Source organism: Equus quagga, chromosome 12 (genome assembly GCF_021613505.1).
Source record: "Equus quagga isolate Etosha38 chromosome 12, UCLA_HA_Equagga_1.0, whole genome shotgun sequence".
NCBI classification, from domain to species: Eukaryota; Metazoa; Chordata; class Mammalia; order Perissodactyla; family Equidae; genus Equus; species Equus quagga.
The window spans coordinates 111,607,629-111,624,976 of record NC_060278.1 but is presented as its reverse complement, the minus strand read 5'-3'; the positions used below and the strand labels follow the sequence as shown (position 1 = coordinate 111,624,976).

Here is a 17,348-nt window from a genome sequence, read left to right as displayed (position 1 = left end):
GAGGAGGAACTCGCCTGCGCGGCTTCAGTGGAGTGCGAGCGGAGAAGAGCAGCCACCACACGGCAACAGAGGGACCGCCGGTCTGTGGTCTATTCTACACGGGACACTGCTCACCAATAAAAAGGTGACACACTGACACAAGCAGTGAAAGAGACGAACCGCACAGCTTGGGTTAAGCAAGTAAGCTAGATACAAAATGATTCCATTTACACAGAGGTTAAGAACAGGAAAAACAATGAATTGTGACGTAAATCAGAAAAGTGATCGTTTAAAGGCAGTGAAGGGAATCTTCCAGGGTGACAGAAATATTCTATAACTGCAACAGTGATCTCACAAGTGTGCACACACCAAATCTCACTGAAACTTACACAGTTAAGATCTGTGCACTTCACCGTCAATTTCACCTGCATTCAAAAAAGAAAGCAGCTGTTGTAATTAAGGTTAAAGTTCGCAAAGCCAATTAGATACTAGAGAAAATCAAATGAAACATAAAATCCTCCAGTCTTCTAGAACAGGCTGCCTATTTTACAAACTTTCACTGGAACACAGCCATACCCCTTTACCCCTGTGAGTCAGTGGCTGCTCTCAACAGACACCGTATAACCATAACGCCTAAAATACTCACTGTCTGGCCCTTTAAGAAAAAAAGTAGCTGCTATAAACATTATTCAAATTGGTATTTTATATTTAGAGTCGAAGATGAAATAAATGCTGTCCAAGCACAGAAATTATTAAATTTAAATTTCGACACCGTTTTCATACACATTTCAAAAGTGAGCATTCTAGTTAGAAGCTAAACATTGCCAGGCAATACGCATCTTTAAAAGTTTCAGGTTCAGGTAGAACACAGTCTTATAACCAAAAGAAGGAATGAAGTTTTCTGGGGTTTTTTAATCATTAAAATCAACTTTTGAAAAAAGTTATTGTCTTAATACTTTATTTCCCTAATTTTCTATAATGAGCAGGTATACTTCAATGATAGAAGAAACAAACATTTTTCCAATACAGGAAAAGAGATCATCTTAAAAATGTTAGCCTACAAGTGATAAACTGAAGAAAGAATACTCAGTATGCACCTGGTTATGTTCCAGTTTCCTTGTCGCCTGCCTCCTGCTCCCTCTTCTTTCCTTCCACTTCCCCCAGCACCTGGCATCACGGGCTCCAAGTTCAAGGCCATAAACAGGCCCACAGAAGGGTCACGGGGAAACCAGGCATACCCGCCACCAGCCTGGAGGTCCTGTGATATCCCAGCTTTGCTAAGCTGGTGACTAGTCTTCAACTGGGTCTAATCCTTTCAGATGTCTTTATATTTCCTCGGGGTGATGAATTCAGGAGTTTACCACCTGGTGTTTGAAGTAGCACCTCACCATTTTGTTTATCCTAAAGCTGTTTTAATTAAATTTCAAAGGCACTCCTGAGACCCACGTTGAGATCTGGAGAGCAGCTGCATCCACCTGAGTATCATGTGCTGTGGCTCACAAACGGCCGCCACAGGGTCACTCCCAGGCTTCCTTCCAGGAAGGTTAAGTCCCAACCTTTAGGTGTTATCTTCTTCAGTAACATCCTATCTTTTCTTTTTTGAGGTAACACTGGTTTAAAATATGATATAGGGGCCAGCCCCATGGCTGAGTGGTTAAGTTCGCGCTCTGCTTCAGCGGCCCAGGATTTCACCAGTTGAAATACTGGGCGCGGACATGGCACCACTCATCAAGCCATGCTGAGGTGGTGTCCCACATGCCACAACTAGAAGGACCCCACAACTAAAAAAATACACAACTATGTACCTGGGGGCTTTGGGGAGAAAAAGGAAAAATAAAATCTTCCAAAAAAATTAATAAAATATGATATGAATTTCAGGTGTACATCATTATATTTCAATTTCTGTGTAGATTATATCATGTTCACCACCCAAAGGCTAATTACCATCCATCACCACACACACGGGCCTAGACACCCCCTCCACCCTCCTCGCTTCAACTCTGGTAACCACCAATCCAATCTCTGTGTCTATGTGTGTGTTTGTAGTTGTTTTTACCTTCCACTTATGAGTGAGATCATACAGTATCTGACTTTCTCTGACTTATTTCACTTCGCCCAATACCCTCAAGGTCCATCCATGTTGTCACAAATGGCCGGATTTCATCATTTCTTATGGCTGAGTAGTATTCCATTATGTGTATATATACCACATCTTCTTTATCCATTCATCCCTTGATGGGCACCTAGGTTGCTTCCAAGTCTTGGCTATTGTGTATAAGGCTGCGATGAACATAGGGGTGCATGTATCTACATATTTGTGTTTTCATGTTCTTTGGATAAATACCCAGCAGTGGAATAGCTGGATCGTATGGTGGATCTATTCTTAATGTTTTTTTTTTTTAAAGATTTTATTTTTTCCTTTTTCTCCCCAAAGCCCCCGGTACATAGTTGTATATTCTTCGTTGTGGGTTCTTCTAGTTGTGGTATGTGGGATGCTGCCTCAGCGTGGTTTGATGAGCAGTGCCATGTCCGCGCCCAGGATTCGAACCAACGAAACACTGGGCCGCCTGCAGCGGAGCGCGCGAACTTAACCACTCGGCCACGGGGCCAGCCCCTCTATTCTTAATTTTTTGAGGAATCTCCACACTGTTTTCCATAGTGGTTGCACCAGTTTGCACTCCCACCAGCAGTGTATGAGAGTTCCCTTTTCTCCATATCCTCTCCAACATTTCTTATTTCTTGTCTTGTTAATTATAGCCATTCTGACGGGCATGAGGTGATACCTCACTGTAGTTTTGATTTGCATCTCCCTAATAATTAGTGATACTGAACATCTTTTCTTGTGCCTGTCGTCTATTTGTCTATCCTCTTTGGAAAAATGTCTGTTCAGATCTTTTAATCTTTTTAAAATTGGGTTGTTAATTTTTTTGTTGCTGAGTTCTTTATATATTTTGGATACAAACGCCTTACCACATATATGGTTTGCAAATATCTTCTCCCAAATATTAGGTTGTCTTTTCGTTTTGTTGATGGTTTCCTCTGCTGTGCAGAAGCCTTTTAGTCTGATGCAGTCCCATCTGTTTATTTTTTCTATTGTTTCCCTTGCCTGGTCAGGCATGCTATTTAAAAATATGCTGCTAAGGGGCCAGCCTGGTGGTGCAGTGGTGAAGTTTGCACATTCTGCTTCTCAGCAGCCCAGGGTTTGCCAGTTCGGATCCCAGGTGTGGACGTGGCACTGCTTGGCAAAAGCCATGCTGTGGTAGGTGTCCCACGTATAAAGCAGAGGAAGATCAGCATGGATGTGAGCTCAGGGCCAGTCTTCCTCAGCAAAAAGAGGAGGATTGGCAGTAGTTAGCTCAGGGCTAATCTTCTTCTTCAAAAAAAATGCTGCTAAGATAGATGTCGAAGAGCGTACTGCCTGTTTTCTTCTAGGAGTTTTATGGTTTCAGGTCTTACCTTCAAGTCTTTACTCCATTCTGAGTTAATCTTTGTGCATGGTATGAGATAATGCTCTACTTTCACTCTTTTGTATGTGGCTGTCCAGTTTTCCCAGCACCATTTATTGAAGAGACTTTCCTTTCTCCATTGTATGTTCTTGGCTCCCTTGTCGAAAATTAGCTATTCATAGATGTGTGGGTTTATTTCTGGTCTCTCAATTCTGTTCCATTGATCTTTTTGTCTGTTTTTATGCCAGTACCACGTTGTTTTGATTACTACAGCTTTGTAGTATATTTTGAAATCGGGGAGTGTGATGCCTCCAGCTTTGTTCTTTTTTCTCAGGATTCCTTTGGCTATTCGGGAGCTTTTGTTGTTCCACATAAATTTTAGGATTCTTTCTTCTATTTCTGTGAAAAATGTCATTGGAACTTTGATAGGGATTACACTGAATCTGTAGACTGCTTTAAGGAGCATCGACATTTTAACTATGAGTAACATTGTATCTTGAAAAATTTTGCGAATCTGTAGTGTATCCTGGTGGGAGCTGCTAGAAAGAGCGCCAGGCCCTTCTGCACCGCCAGCCAGACAAGACCACACACAGCAGGGGCAACCAGCTCGCCAAGCACAAGAGGAAGGGATCGGGTAAGATGGAGGGTTTCCTGAAGACACACGGTCTGCCCTCCCTCAGTGCTGCCAGATTCTGCTCCCATCACCACCCTACTCAGGTCCTTCCCCGACACCCCAGTGGCTGTAGCATCAAATCCCAGCTCCTTGGCCTGCCCTACAAGGCCCTTGTGGACGCAGGCCCTGTCCGCCACTAGCCTCTTCCCACAGCTACGCCCACTGGGCCTCATGGCCTGACACTGGGACCGCTTGCTCCCAGAAAAGGCAGTGCTGTCACACACAAGAACTGAGTCTCTCCTGCTATGTGGAGAGCTCCTAGTTAGACCTCTGAACCCTGGAGACACATCTCTGGCCCCGGGATACCTCTCCTGGCACTCACTCCATGCAGAGAGAGCAGAGCCTGGCATGTTCTGCGGAGTTGTCCTGGGCCTTGAGCCATGTGTTTGTGTCACTCATTTGTTCAACAAATGTTTATGAAGCACCCGCCACATGCCATGCTCTGATCTCAAAGCTGGGGATTTAGCAGCAAACAAAATGAACAAAACAGGCAAAAATTCCTGTCCTCTTGGGCCACATCTATGCTCTCTAGAAGACAAAAATCTTCAGGGAAAAGAGCTGTGCACTCTAACTCCTGCATTTCTAGGTGTAATTGCAGCATGCACTGTTTTAGAGTTGCTGCTGAATTCAACCTACTACTGGGGGAAAACTCACATGCCAACTTTGGAAGGACAGATTTGAAAATATTTAAAAGGAAGACTATTTTTGTTCTATTTAATTATTTTATTATGTAATTTTATTATGTAATACTTGATACACAGAAACGGATATATGAAAAACATAAGTTATGCTGCATAGCGATAAAATAAACACCACGATCTCATCCTTCAACTTACTTTTACTTAAAAATTTTTTAATTTTTCCTTCTTCTCCCCAAATCCCCCCGATACATAGTTGTATATTTTTAGTTGAGGGTCCTTCTAGTTGTGGCATGTGGGATGCCGCTTCAAAATGGCTTGATGAGTGGTGCTAGGTCCACACCCAGGATCTGAACTGGCGAAACCCTGGGTCTTAGAAGTAAGAGTGTCGAACTTACTCAAACTTGGCCACAGGGCTGGCCCACCCTCCTTCAATTTAAAAACGAGAAAATTACCAATAACCCGTGAAGCTTGTGTTCTCCCCATATACATTATCCTGAACTGATGTTTATTACTCTCTTGCTTTAATAAGATTACCTCATACGGTTCTCCCTTAACAGTATTTACTTTTAATTTTTTGAGCTTAACAAAATGGTCCAACACTGTATGCAGCCTTCTGTGTCTTGCTTTTGAAACTCAGTATGTTTCTAAGATCCATCCATGTTGCTGGATGTAGCTATAATTCATTCATTTCCAGTACTGGACAAATTCCATTTTGTGAACAGAGCACAACTTATCCAGCCTGGACTGAGGATGCCTGGGCCATTCTGCTGTTGCAGAGCTGCTCTGCTCACTCCGAGCAGGTCCTGGCAGGCACACTTCTCTAGGGCAGTGCTCCTCACACTTAGTGGGTAGGGCAGAAGTTGACAGCAAGATTTAAACTGTTTTAGCAACAGCAAACAAGCACAAGAGAAGATACTCAACATCTTTACTTATTTGAGGAATGCAAATTAAAACTGCAATGAGCAACCACTACACACCTATTAGGATGGCTTAAAAAAATAAACCAATAACACCAAGTGCCAGTGAGGATGAACAATGACTAGAACCCTCACACTGCACGTGGGACACAAAATGGGGCAGCCACTTAGAAAACAGTTTTCACGTTTCTGATAAAGTTAAAAATAGATTTATCATACGACCCTGCAATCCCACTCAAGGATTTACCCAAGAGAAACGGAAACTGGTGTTCACACAGAAAACGTGTGCACGAACATTTATAGTCACCAAATCCAGAAACAACACATACGTCCTAGTGAATGGATAACAAACTGGAAAACTGGAGCATCCACACACATGGGACACACTCAGTAGTAAAAAGGAAGGAGGCATTTCCCACACAACTTGGATGACTCTTAAACATCATGCTGAGTGAGAGAGGTCAGTCTCAAAAGCTACACACTGGATAACTCCATAGACAGTCGTCCCCCCTCATCCCCAGGGGACACGTTCCAAGACCCCAGTGGATGCCTGAAACCGTGGACAGTACTGACCCCTATATATACTGTTTTTTTTTCAATACATACATACCTATGACAAAGTTTAATATATGAATTAGGCACAGGAACAGATTAACAACAATAACTAATAATAAGTAGAACAATTATAAAGATATACTGCCATAGAAGTTACTGAGATCTTAGCAACCTCAGCATACGAATTTTTCTTTCCTTATTAAGTCGAGAACTTTCACCTTTTCACTTAAAAGAAGCACTTTACGGCTTCTCTTTGGCGTATCCCAGTTGCCAGCATCACCACTCTTGCGCTTTGGAGGCATTACGACATAAAATAAGGGTCACTTGAACACAAGCCCTGCGATGCCACAGCGCTCGACCTGATCACTGAGGCGGCTACTCCGTGACTAACGGGTGGGCGGCGTGTACAGGTGGATCCTCTGCACAGAGGGATGGTTCCCGGCGGGCTGGGGCGAGACTTCATCATGCTACTCAGAATGGGGTGCAATTTAAGACTTATGAATTATTTCTGGAATTTTCCGTGTAATGTTTTCAGACTGCCGTTGACGGCTGGTAACTGAAACCGTGGATGAGGGGAGACTACTGTAGATGACATTCTTGAAAAGACAGAACTATATTGACAGAGAGCAGAAGAGGAGATGCCAGGGGCTGGGAGAGGGTACTGACAGAATGCTCCATATCCCGAGTAGGGTGACGGTATTACACACAACTCAGACAACCGCACATCAAAAAAGGTCAATTTTACTGTATGTTTATTTAAAAAATAAAAGAAGAAAATAATCTGAGCTTGCATTTTATACGTTTCATTTGTGATTTATTTTTCTAGTTATTTTCACTGTAGTTTACAAAAGTATCATCAGTCCATGACAGATAGGAAATTTAATAAAATAAAACCTGGTCCTTTCCCACAAGCAGTTTAGGAAGAACTGCTGTAGGATGTGCACCTAAAGGTGGAAGTTCAGGGTCCCGGAGCGCGGGTAGGTGCACTGCACCAACACGTGCTCCCTGCTGCTCTCACCTCTGCGCTGCCTGGGTGCCAGGCCTCCCAGGAGTGCTCATCCACTGGGCAGAGTGGCACCTCACGCCACCTGAACCCTCAACGTGGGGACTGCTGAGGGAGAGAGCCTGATGGGTGTGGGCAGTGCCACTGTGCAGGGTGCATGCTCGCACCACTTCTCTGCTGCCCCAGCGGGCGGAGGAGCTGCTGACACATCCAGGACCAAGCCTCCACGGGTTATAAAGGCTACCAGTATCTTCTCCTAGTTCATACTTCTTTTTACTTATTATGCTATTTTCTGACGAACGTAAGTTCTTAAATCCTTCTACTGTGGTAAAAACAAAATTTACCGTCTTAACCATTTTTAAGTGTGCAGTTAGTAGCGTTAACAATATGCACACTGTTGTGAAACAGATGTCTCACAAGTTCTTTTTTTTTTTTTTTAGATTGGCACCTGAGCTAACAACTGTTGCCAGTCTTTTTTTCTGCTTTTTCTCCCCAAATCCCCCCAGTACCCAGTTGTATATTTTAGCTGTGGGTCCTTCTGGCTGTGGCATGTGGAACGCCACCTCAGCATGGCCTGACAAGCGATGCCATGTCCGCACCCAGGATCTGAACCTGCAAAACCCCAGGCTGCCAAAGCGGAGCGCGCGAACCCAACCACTTGGCCACGGGGCTGGCCCCAGAAGTTCTTAATTTTTAAGTAATTGAACATATCAACTCTTTGTGAATTTAATCTACCTTTTTTTTCCTTTTTTGTTCAATAAATCCTTCTCAATCCCGAGGTCAAAAGTAAATTCTCCTACACCTTTTTCGGCAGTTTTGTCACTCACAGGTCATCTGCCGCATCTGGAGGTGCTCTGGGCAAGGCATGGGCATAGACCAGCTACAACTGTCTGAGTGATGCCCAGGGCCCCAAGTTCCAGGAGCCCCACAGAAGGGCCTGTCTTTCCCTGGGACCTGCAGGGTGCCTCTAGCTTGTTACAAACTTCCACGTGACGTCTCTTTGGGGGCTCTCTGTTTTGTTTCATTCTCAGCATACTTTATTCAAAAACCTTCAAAATAATCGGAGGCAATCTCAAAAATTTTTACAAAAGCTACAAATTCTTTGGTATTTCTACACACGCTATTAGATACTACTACTTAAACAACTGTGTTTTAATATAAGCATCCACTATGAAGACATGGAGGGTGTTACAGGCATTTACAACGGAGGCTCGTGAGCCGCACTCCTCGGGGTGCAGAGGCTTGCTCCCTTGTCCCCTGGGTCCAGGCTTTATGGCCTGAAGTCTGGGTGGTGCCATTCAGCAATGGAGCTGTGAGGCCGCGTGAAGGTCACGCCAAGGGCTTTTGTCTCTGGTGACGCTCCCCCAAGATGCAGAGGCCTCTAGGCTGCCACGTGGTGCCCTCTAGCCTCCCTGCCACTGTGGGTCATCCCAGGGATGGGGCTGGACAGGCAGCCTTGGCAGCCACTGTCTGTCCAGAGCAGGAAGACAGGAAACCCAGAGGAAAGTTCCAGGCCACAAGGACAGGCAGTCTGGAAACAGAGAAGCTAAGAAAAAGGCTGTGAGGAAGCCGGGGGAGAAGGGCACTACTCTAGAGAGAAAATGTAATCAGAGCATGGAACCTGGCTCCATAATTAACACTGTGTTCACAAGTGGAAATAAGGTAAGCGTTTTATGGATTTTCAGTAGTAAGCTTACAGACAAGCAACTTTATGGTCACAAAATCCTGGACCCAACCCTACAGAAAAACTTTGCTAAAAATAAGAATAGTAAAAATGAAATAAAACTGGTATCCCAAAGAGAGCTGGCTTCTAATCTCTGGAGGAATCTTCATTTAAAATCCGTGATGAACCTTGTAAAAATCGACTGCCAAAACACATTCAAGAAGCAGGTGGGTCTGGACCGCCTGCCTCCAGCCAGGGAAGGACAACTACCAACGCTGGGGAAAGACTCTGAGCACAGTGAGAAGGCTCAGAAACCAACGGCTTGAATGCGTAACTCTGAATTTACTATCTATTCCAAAAGGAGAAAATTAATATACTGCAGAATAGAAGGAATTGGCCACCAATTAACTCCATAGATATAACTGAAGAAATTATAAGCGAGAGTCAATAAATGTGGAAGGTGTAAAAGATGATGCCGAGTGTGTCAGAGGGTCTCCTGTTATCTTTACTCCTAACTTAAAATGAATTCAAATGTAAAGAATCACTGAAGTTGCTGGAAATATAGAAACCCCAAAAGATTTCACCCCTCCTCCTTAATTCTAAGAAAAATGAAAAAAGCATGTTGAGTCTTATAACAAAGAGAATAAAAAGAGTAAAATGGACCACTTCTCTAAAGACAACCTCCCCAACAACCATCAAAGCATGAGAGAGGGAATGGATCTCAACCCGAAGCACAGAACAGAATCTGCAAAGGAGAGTAACTACAGGGAATTTTTCACATAACAATAAGTACTATGCGTGGCCACAAAGAGAGTGTTCACATATTCCTGTTTTGAAGAAAACAAACATTCTGCCCTCATGATTCACAAAACTACCAGAGGAAGCAACAAGACCGACCACCACCAAGTGCAGCAGATAACTGAGGAAGAATCGAGATGCTTCAACCCAGGGCCACACTCTTGCCCGGAACCTGGGGCTTCCCAGACAGTCAAACCATTCCTGCAAAAGGAGGGTATGATGGCGGCCAAGAAAGAGAAACAACCCGGCACACCGAAGCCGTTCTAACACAAACTGAGTGGCTGCCCCAAGTCCTGGCAGAGCATTTAGTCCATGTTTGTTGAATTAATTTTATCAGTAGTGACTTATGTCCAGAAATCAAATAAAGATTTTCCTAGTAAACTGATACTTAGGGTACAATAAGTGAAAAGGAAAAGAAGGCCAGAAGTTGAGCAAAATAACTATAGATACATGTTTAAATATGAGGAAAATCAAAAAGAACTGAACATTCTCAGAAGCCTCTTACTCCTAGAGGAGGCTGTCTGTGAACCGACGTGGAAGGGAGCCTGGCCTCTAATGAATGCCCAACACCCATCCTGGGAGGGCGACCGTCAGCTCTCACCAGGTTTGCTGCTCATCATCTCTGAGGCGCAAAGAGCAGGGACTTGAATCTGAGTGACATAAAATGAGGGGTCGGGGTGTGAAAGCAGCGGGGCTGTCTAACACAGCTTCTAACCCTCTGTACCGAGGGAGCCTCAAGCGAGCTAGAAGCCCTCAACCCAGAACACGACTGACAGATCCAAGGGACACTTCCACCATCACAGCACAGGAACCAACAAGTCCTTATCAAGCACGATGCCAGAGAAGAGGATCCTAGGACAGACCATTATCATGATCACAAATTTCCAGAAAACCCTAACACAGTCCCAAATCTCAACACGAAAGTAGCAGTGGAAGACAGAGTATTTTTCCTAAGAGAAATGCACATTAGGGCTTTTTGGTTGTTGATATGCTAACCTCCCAACACCGAAAATCTCAATATATTAAAGTCACAGCCACTTTTCAACCCAGGCAGGTACCTGCTGCCTCCAGGCTCTCTGCAGACTGGGCTTGAGGACCAGCAGGCAGACCTGGAGACCCGGAGGTACTTTGTATCACGGCAAAGAGGGCATAACATGAGAGGCAACCAAGCGCAAGTCCACTCCTGTGAATGCCGACCAGGAAGAATCCTCTTATTATCTACAGGAGACCAGCACAATATTCGAATCCTCAACTTCAGAGAACACACGAAAATACTTAGGACTGAAATCTGACTGGTAAGAAAGATCACTGTCACTCAGTTAGGTACGGCATGGGCTAAGATACCTATTGAAACATTCTGGGTGAGTCCACAGGTGCAGAGCAGTTCATCATGTGATGCTGACAATCAAATGACCCACCACCCTGGCTGCGGCTCTTGCCCCACTGAATGGACTGGATGCTGCAACAGGGCCGACTCCAGAACGGAAGCTTAAGACACACCCAGTGGGTGACTGTTCATAAAATGCAACAAATGAGGGCATGCATGACGTCTTCTGCATGTCCAACAGGAACACATCCCAAAACGCACCTTTGGGAAGCAGCACGACTCCCTTCAACGTGATTCTCCGGCCAGGGCTACTGAGGTGAAAAGCCCCTGGGGAAACGGCGGCCCATGCTTCCCACACGGCCTGCCTCTGATGAAGCAGGCAGACACAGCTGCAGTGGGACCACCTCCCTGCCACCATGACCACAATCAGAACCATCCAGCGAATCCAGTTTGAAACCAAGTATAAGGCGCATCAATTACACAATAACAAGCCAACTGTAAGAGACGCCTGGTGTTGGAGGCAGTGAGTGTTAAAACACATGCACACACCTCAAAACAGAAAGTGAGTACAACTGTGACAGAACTTCTGATTACTTCTGTAATTGTACCAACAGCAGCTACAATTTAGGGAGCACTTACCACGTGCAGGCAGGCATGGGGGAACACATAACCTGGATCCCACTGAACTCTTGTGAGAAGTCTGCTGGACAGGCGCCTGGTCCGGTGGGTGGTAGCAGGGCAGCTCTGGAGTCACCTGCCTGGGCTGGAGCCTGCCTCTGTCACCGAGAGGCTCAGTGACCCGGGCAAGTCACTGTTATCTCCACATCTCCATCTTTTCTCTGACCAGCGGGGGTAGAAACAGTCCCACGTGGTGTGTCCTTGAGCTAGCTCGTGTAAAGTGTTTAGAACAGTACCAGATACACAATAAATATCAGCTATTATGATGATGATCTCCACTTTACAGATGAGAAGACCGAGGCTCAGAAACGCTGAGTAATCTACTCGAGGTCACTGCTAGGGATCGGCAGGGCTGTGGTTCAAATCCTGGCCTGACTCCCAAGGGCGGAACAATTTGATTGATTCTCAGCAACTGTGTTTACAAACGGGAGTAATTCTTCCTGCCCTGAGCACAAATAACTTATTTTCTTATACACTAAGACTTAACAGAATAAGGTACTATATTAACCTTTTACTGTATTTTTAAAATAAATACTACACGTATAGACAAAGTTTATAGTGCTGAATAAAAATTATGTTGGTTCTATTTTATTTAACTCTCGGCTTGAGCACTAATATTAATTATTGTTGCATATATTTTAAATGTAAAAGGTGTTTTCTTTTTTTTTAAAGATTGGCATCTGAGCTTACATCTGTTGCCAATCCTCTTTTTTTTTCCTTTTTTTCTTCTCCCCAAAGTACCCCCCCAATACATGGTTGTTTATTCCAGTTGTGAGTGCCTCTGGTTGCGCTATGTGGGACGCCACCTCAGCATGGCTTGAGAATGGTGCCATGCCCGCACCCAGGATCCAAACCTGTGCAACCCTGGGCCACTGATGCAGAGCATGCAAACTCAGCCAGGAGGCCGGACCCCCTTTTATATCTTCAACTTAAAAAATCCATAGTTCATTAATTTGCTTTATTGTCATTTGTGTTTTAAAAATACAGGGCAAGATCTGTCTTCAAGGCTTTGGGGGGCTAGCATCTAATTAGGTAAGCTGCGCATCAGCGGGACAGTCACGCTGGGTGAAGACAGGACAGAGACCATGGCCCACTCCAGGGAGCAGCACATGGATCTGACGAACGGACAGGTCTACCCAGGTCTGCCTCACAACATGCTGTGACTTTGAGCAATGGAAGATAGGCCACAAGTAAAAGGTACAAATCACAGATGCTCATGAGGGTTTGCATATTTCTCCAAACCAGAGCAGGTACGAGAGTGTGCCTATCCCATTTACAGCTATTTGTATCACCATCTGCTGGCCTGCATGAGGAGAAGATGACGCTGATGTTAAGAGCCGGCTGGACGGGCTGGCCTACTGGGTTGCCAAGACAGACCCTCAGATGATGTGTTACAGTTACCCTCGTCATGGATACATTTTTAGAAAAGAAAAGGCAGGGGCAAATGAAACAAATCCAAGAGTTACATCCATACTACACCCCAAGGAGAAATATATGCTGTTGGTAACAATCAGTTAGGCTTACCCAACCAGGCAGGATGATGCAAGAGAAAACCACACCAACAGAAACAGCATCTTACAAGGTGTATATCCTGTGTGTTGTCATTTTGACACACGTAATGGCGTTATTTGTGCTTATTCTTTTTTTCAAATCCTTTTTTCTGTCTTTTTTTTTTGAGGAAGATTAGCCCTGAGCTAACATCTGCTGCCAATCCTCTTTTTGCTGAGGAAGACTGGCCCTGAGCTAACATCCATGCCCATCTTCCTCTACTTTATACGTGGGATGCCTTCCACAGCATGGCTTGCCAAGCGCTGCCATGTCCGGACCTGGGATCTGAACCCGTGAACCCCGGGCCTCCGAAGCGGAACGTGCGCACTTAACCACTGTGCCACCGGGCAAGCCCTGTGCATATTCTTTAATACCACACCCTTATACTAGAGAAAATACATAACTCAGTTTCCTTATCTACGAAATCGAATAACAGCTACCTTGCAAGGCTGTCCTGGGATTACGGCTGATGCACATTAAGCGACCCTGACCTGTTCACAAACAGTAGTCGGCACTATTTCACAGGGTTTGCTCTTGTGGGGTCGGGGAGGCATCCTCCAAGTGAATTTCATGAGAAAATAGTCTCAAACAGGGGGCAACTTTGCTTGGACAAGCTCAGAAATATTTCGTAGATAAATGCCATCCTTAAACTGTGCACTTTCCAGTTTCATCTCAAAATGAAATTGGACCATTAGATTGCATTAAAAACTTTTCACCTTGATGTGTGATGAGCCTCATGATTCCAAGCACAAGATGAAATAGTCCAGAAAGTCCTTATCCAGAACCCAATTTCTTTTCCAGTTAATTTAAAATACAGATGTTGACTGGTTTCATCCATTTTAAAAAATCCATTTATAACTAAACTTACGTTATTTATAACTAAATTCTTATTTTAAAGGACACAGTAAAATTTATTGCAACTGGTCAAAAAAAAATCTTGAAAAGGAAAAGATGCTGCCAGAGGGAATATAAACTTGGTAATATAAGGCAAAAATTATAAAGTTGCTACTGTTCAGCCCAGAATTTTTCATTATTTATCTTAGAGAAACATCCTCACAACAAAAAACACTATTTGATAAAGAAAAATTCAATGGGACTGCCTAGCTAACAATCGTACATTTGCTATGCTGCTAATCCCTTCCAATAATAGAAGGAAAAAAAAACGAAAGCCAGGTGGAGCTTCGGAGCCCAGCCTCTCCTCCTGCTCAGGGCCTACAGCTCAGGCGGCCGTGCACCTCCAGCCTGGGCTCACCCCGACTCACTGGGACTGTCTCATGGGGAGCCTGTGGTCTTGGGCTTCTAGCACTTGAATTCAGCCCTTAGCCCTTGAGGCAATGCAGGCTTAGAATAAGACAGAAGATTTTGGTTTTGCTGGTTTCACTATAACACATTTCCACTCTACCCAGGAAAAAAAGACGCGGAGGGCAGGGAAGGCTCTCTAAGAAAGGGGCTGGCCATCGGAGATATAGCCAGGGCGGTGCACAGCTGATGGGGTGGCAAGTCAGCATTCCAACCCTCTGACTCCCAGGACTGCAACTTTATAACCAATAGGCACAGAATCCCTCAGAACACGGGGATGATGACACCAAATAACCACACATTTCATCTTGTAAACGAACATGATTGCTGGCGATACAAGTTCAATGTCAAAAAATTTAAAGGACAAAAAAATTACAAATAACCCATGATGATGAATAAGGTTCATTCACATTCATACATTCAAAGAATATTGGGGGCTGGCCCCGCGGCCAAGTGGTTAAGTTTGCACGCTCCACTTCAGCGGCCCAGGGTTTTGCCGGTTCAGATCCTGGGCGCAGACCTGGCACTGCTTGTCAGGCCATGCTGAGGCAGCGTCCCACAAAGCAGAGCCAGAACGACCTACAACTAAAATATACAATTATGCAGTGGGGAGCTTTGGGGAGGGGAAAAAAAGAAGACTGGCAACAGATGTTAGCTCAGGTGCCAATCTTTAAAAAAAAAAGAATACTGACTGATCACTCAAAATGGATCACACAATTTAAAAATATCAGCTAGGTTTAACACGTCAGAAATAAAAGACAACAGTTTCTGCTACATAACTAAGTTTTAAAAACCATTTATGGAGATACACGTACAATGTAGAATGATTTCGGAATGAAGTGAATCTTGACTGTATACCGATCGGTCCTGAAAGGAACCAGCTTAAGATGACACTTTCAGTGACATCCCAAACCTGGTCTCACTACATACTTCTGTCTTTAGAGAAAGAGATGCCGTACTTCATTTCTGCAATATCAGTGTTAACTACCAATATGTTTGCAAAACAATTAGAATTTAAAACAATTTTTATTTGTTAAACGCCTAAACCTATTAAATGTCTGCCATTACCAAGAAGGAGGCAGAACACAGTATTTCACTGACACAACCTTCTCAAACAAAATTAACACAAACAATGACGAAAGACAAAATCTAAACTAAAGGTTCTTTGGTATCTAATCCTTAAATCTTCTGATAGCAGACCAGCTGCTAATCTTCTTCAGGAGATGTCATTATCTGAGAGCTGGCCCTGGAGTCAGGATGGTAAAGGAATAGCAGTTCCCCCTCTTAAATTAGGGGTAGCATTTTCATAAAATATGACTATTATCATTTTTCAGCATCTTTGTCTCACAGTTAGGAAGCGGTCGATGAGGTATCTCTCCATTCATCAACCCCTGTAACCCTCCAGTGGGCAGGCACCACCACACTCATTTTAGTAAGGCCTCTTTCAGGAACACCCAGCACACATCCTGCTGACACGCAGAGGGGCAAAGGCCACGGCAGTGCCGCAGGTGGGTCTGCAGCCCAAGAAGGCTCTGATCTAATCATCCAATCAGAACATAAGAAGGAGCTTCACTTTAGAAGCACTGTCACTTTAACCACTAGAGGGAGAGCACCATTGCGAGCCAAGAGCCTCCTCTCCACTTCTTGTGCAAGAACTGGTCATCCATCCCCAGAAGACACAGAGGTGTCTCCTCACTGGAAAATGGACTGCCTTCACTGGCTGAGACACGGTTTGCCTACTCCAAACCCTGTGCAGAGTACTTTATGGAAGAGTTGAGGGATTTTTCAAGGGCGATTATATGTGTATATGTCATGCTCATTTTACTCCCTGACTTTAGAAGCAAAGTGCCACCGGAGATAAAATTCTACCTTATCGTGACCCCCAGCCTCACTGCATTTCAGTCATTCATTCAACAAACACCTACTGAGCATCTACTACACCCCAGGGCCCATGTGAGGAGCACTATCAGCAGCTTGTTATGGGATTCTGCACGGTGGTGTCAGGCAGCAGTCAGGACAAGAACCATACAGAATGCCTGAATTCAAATTCCAGGCCTGAGACTGAGCAAGGCACTGGTCTCCAGGGGAGCTCACAACTGACCACGGGGTCACCCATCCTCTGCAAGTGAGGGGGACTCAACAAAAACGGCCAAGACACACGCAGCGTCTGTTCAGTCCCTGCACCACACTGACAGAATCCTCCCTAGAAAGGCAATAAAACCCTCGCTGAGTGAACGCAGGCACGAGGTGAGGGTTCCAGAAGCAACCCCAGAGCCCTTCAGTCACAAAGCAGGTCCAGCTGGCTCTGTCACAGCAGCACAGGAACGAGCCTCAGGCTGAGGGCATCAGCCACAGCTCACCCCATGTGGTCCTTCCAAGAGATCGCTCCACCTCACTCCACCCGATCAACAAATACCAATAAGCGTGTGGCTTTTTTGCGGGGGGAGAGAGTAACCAAAGGCAAAATTTCTAAAAGCATTATTACCAGTAGCCCATCTGACAAAAAACTTTTTAGTTTGAAATAATTACAGACTAGTACTTGCAAAAAGATCTACAGGGAGGTCTCAAGCATCTCTCCACTCTGCCTCTTAACTGGCTGTCCTCGCCCAAAGAGCAGGTGACTCGCCATAGACCTCCCTCAGAACCCGGTACTCCTGAGTGCTCAGTACTCACCACAGACCTCCCTCAGAACCCGGTACTCCTGAGTGCTCAGTACTCGCCACAGACCTCCCTCAGAACCCCGTACTCCCGAGTGCTCAGTACTTGCCACAGATCTCCCTCAGAACCCGGTACTCCCGAGTGCTCAGTACTCACCACAGAC

The 17,348-nt window shown here is 44.8% G+C and overlaps 1 protein-coding gene across 3 annotated transcripts in view; it reads right to left on the bottom strand.

Annotated features, from left to right (window-relative positions):
* Positions 1-17,348, bottom strand: part of DNAJC5 (DnaJ heat shock protein family (Hsp40) member C5) — a 38,842-nt gene that overhangs the window by 18,858 nt on the left and 2,636 nt on the right. The window contains exon 2 of one of the 3 annotated variants that reach the window (XM_046678649.1): positions 369-404. The exons of the other annotated variants lie outside the window; for them this stretch is intronic. The gene's annotated coding sequence lies outside the window, so the exon portion shown is untranslated. The remainder of the gene's footprint in view (positions 1-368; positions 405-17,348) is intronic. 3 annotated transcript variants of the gene reach the window in all.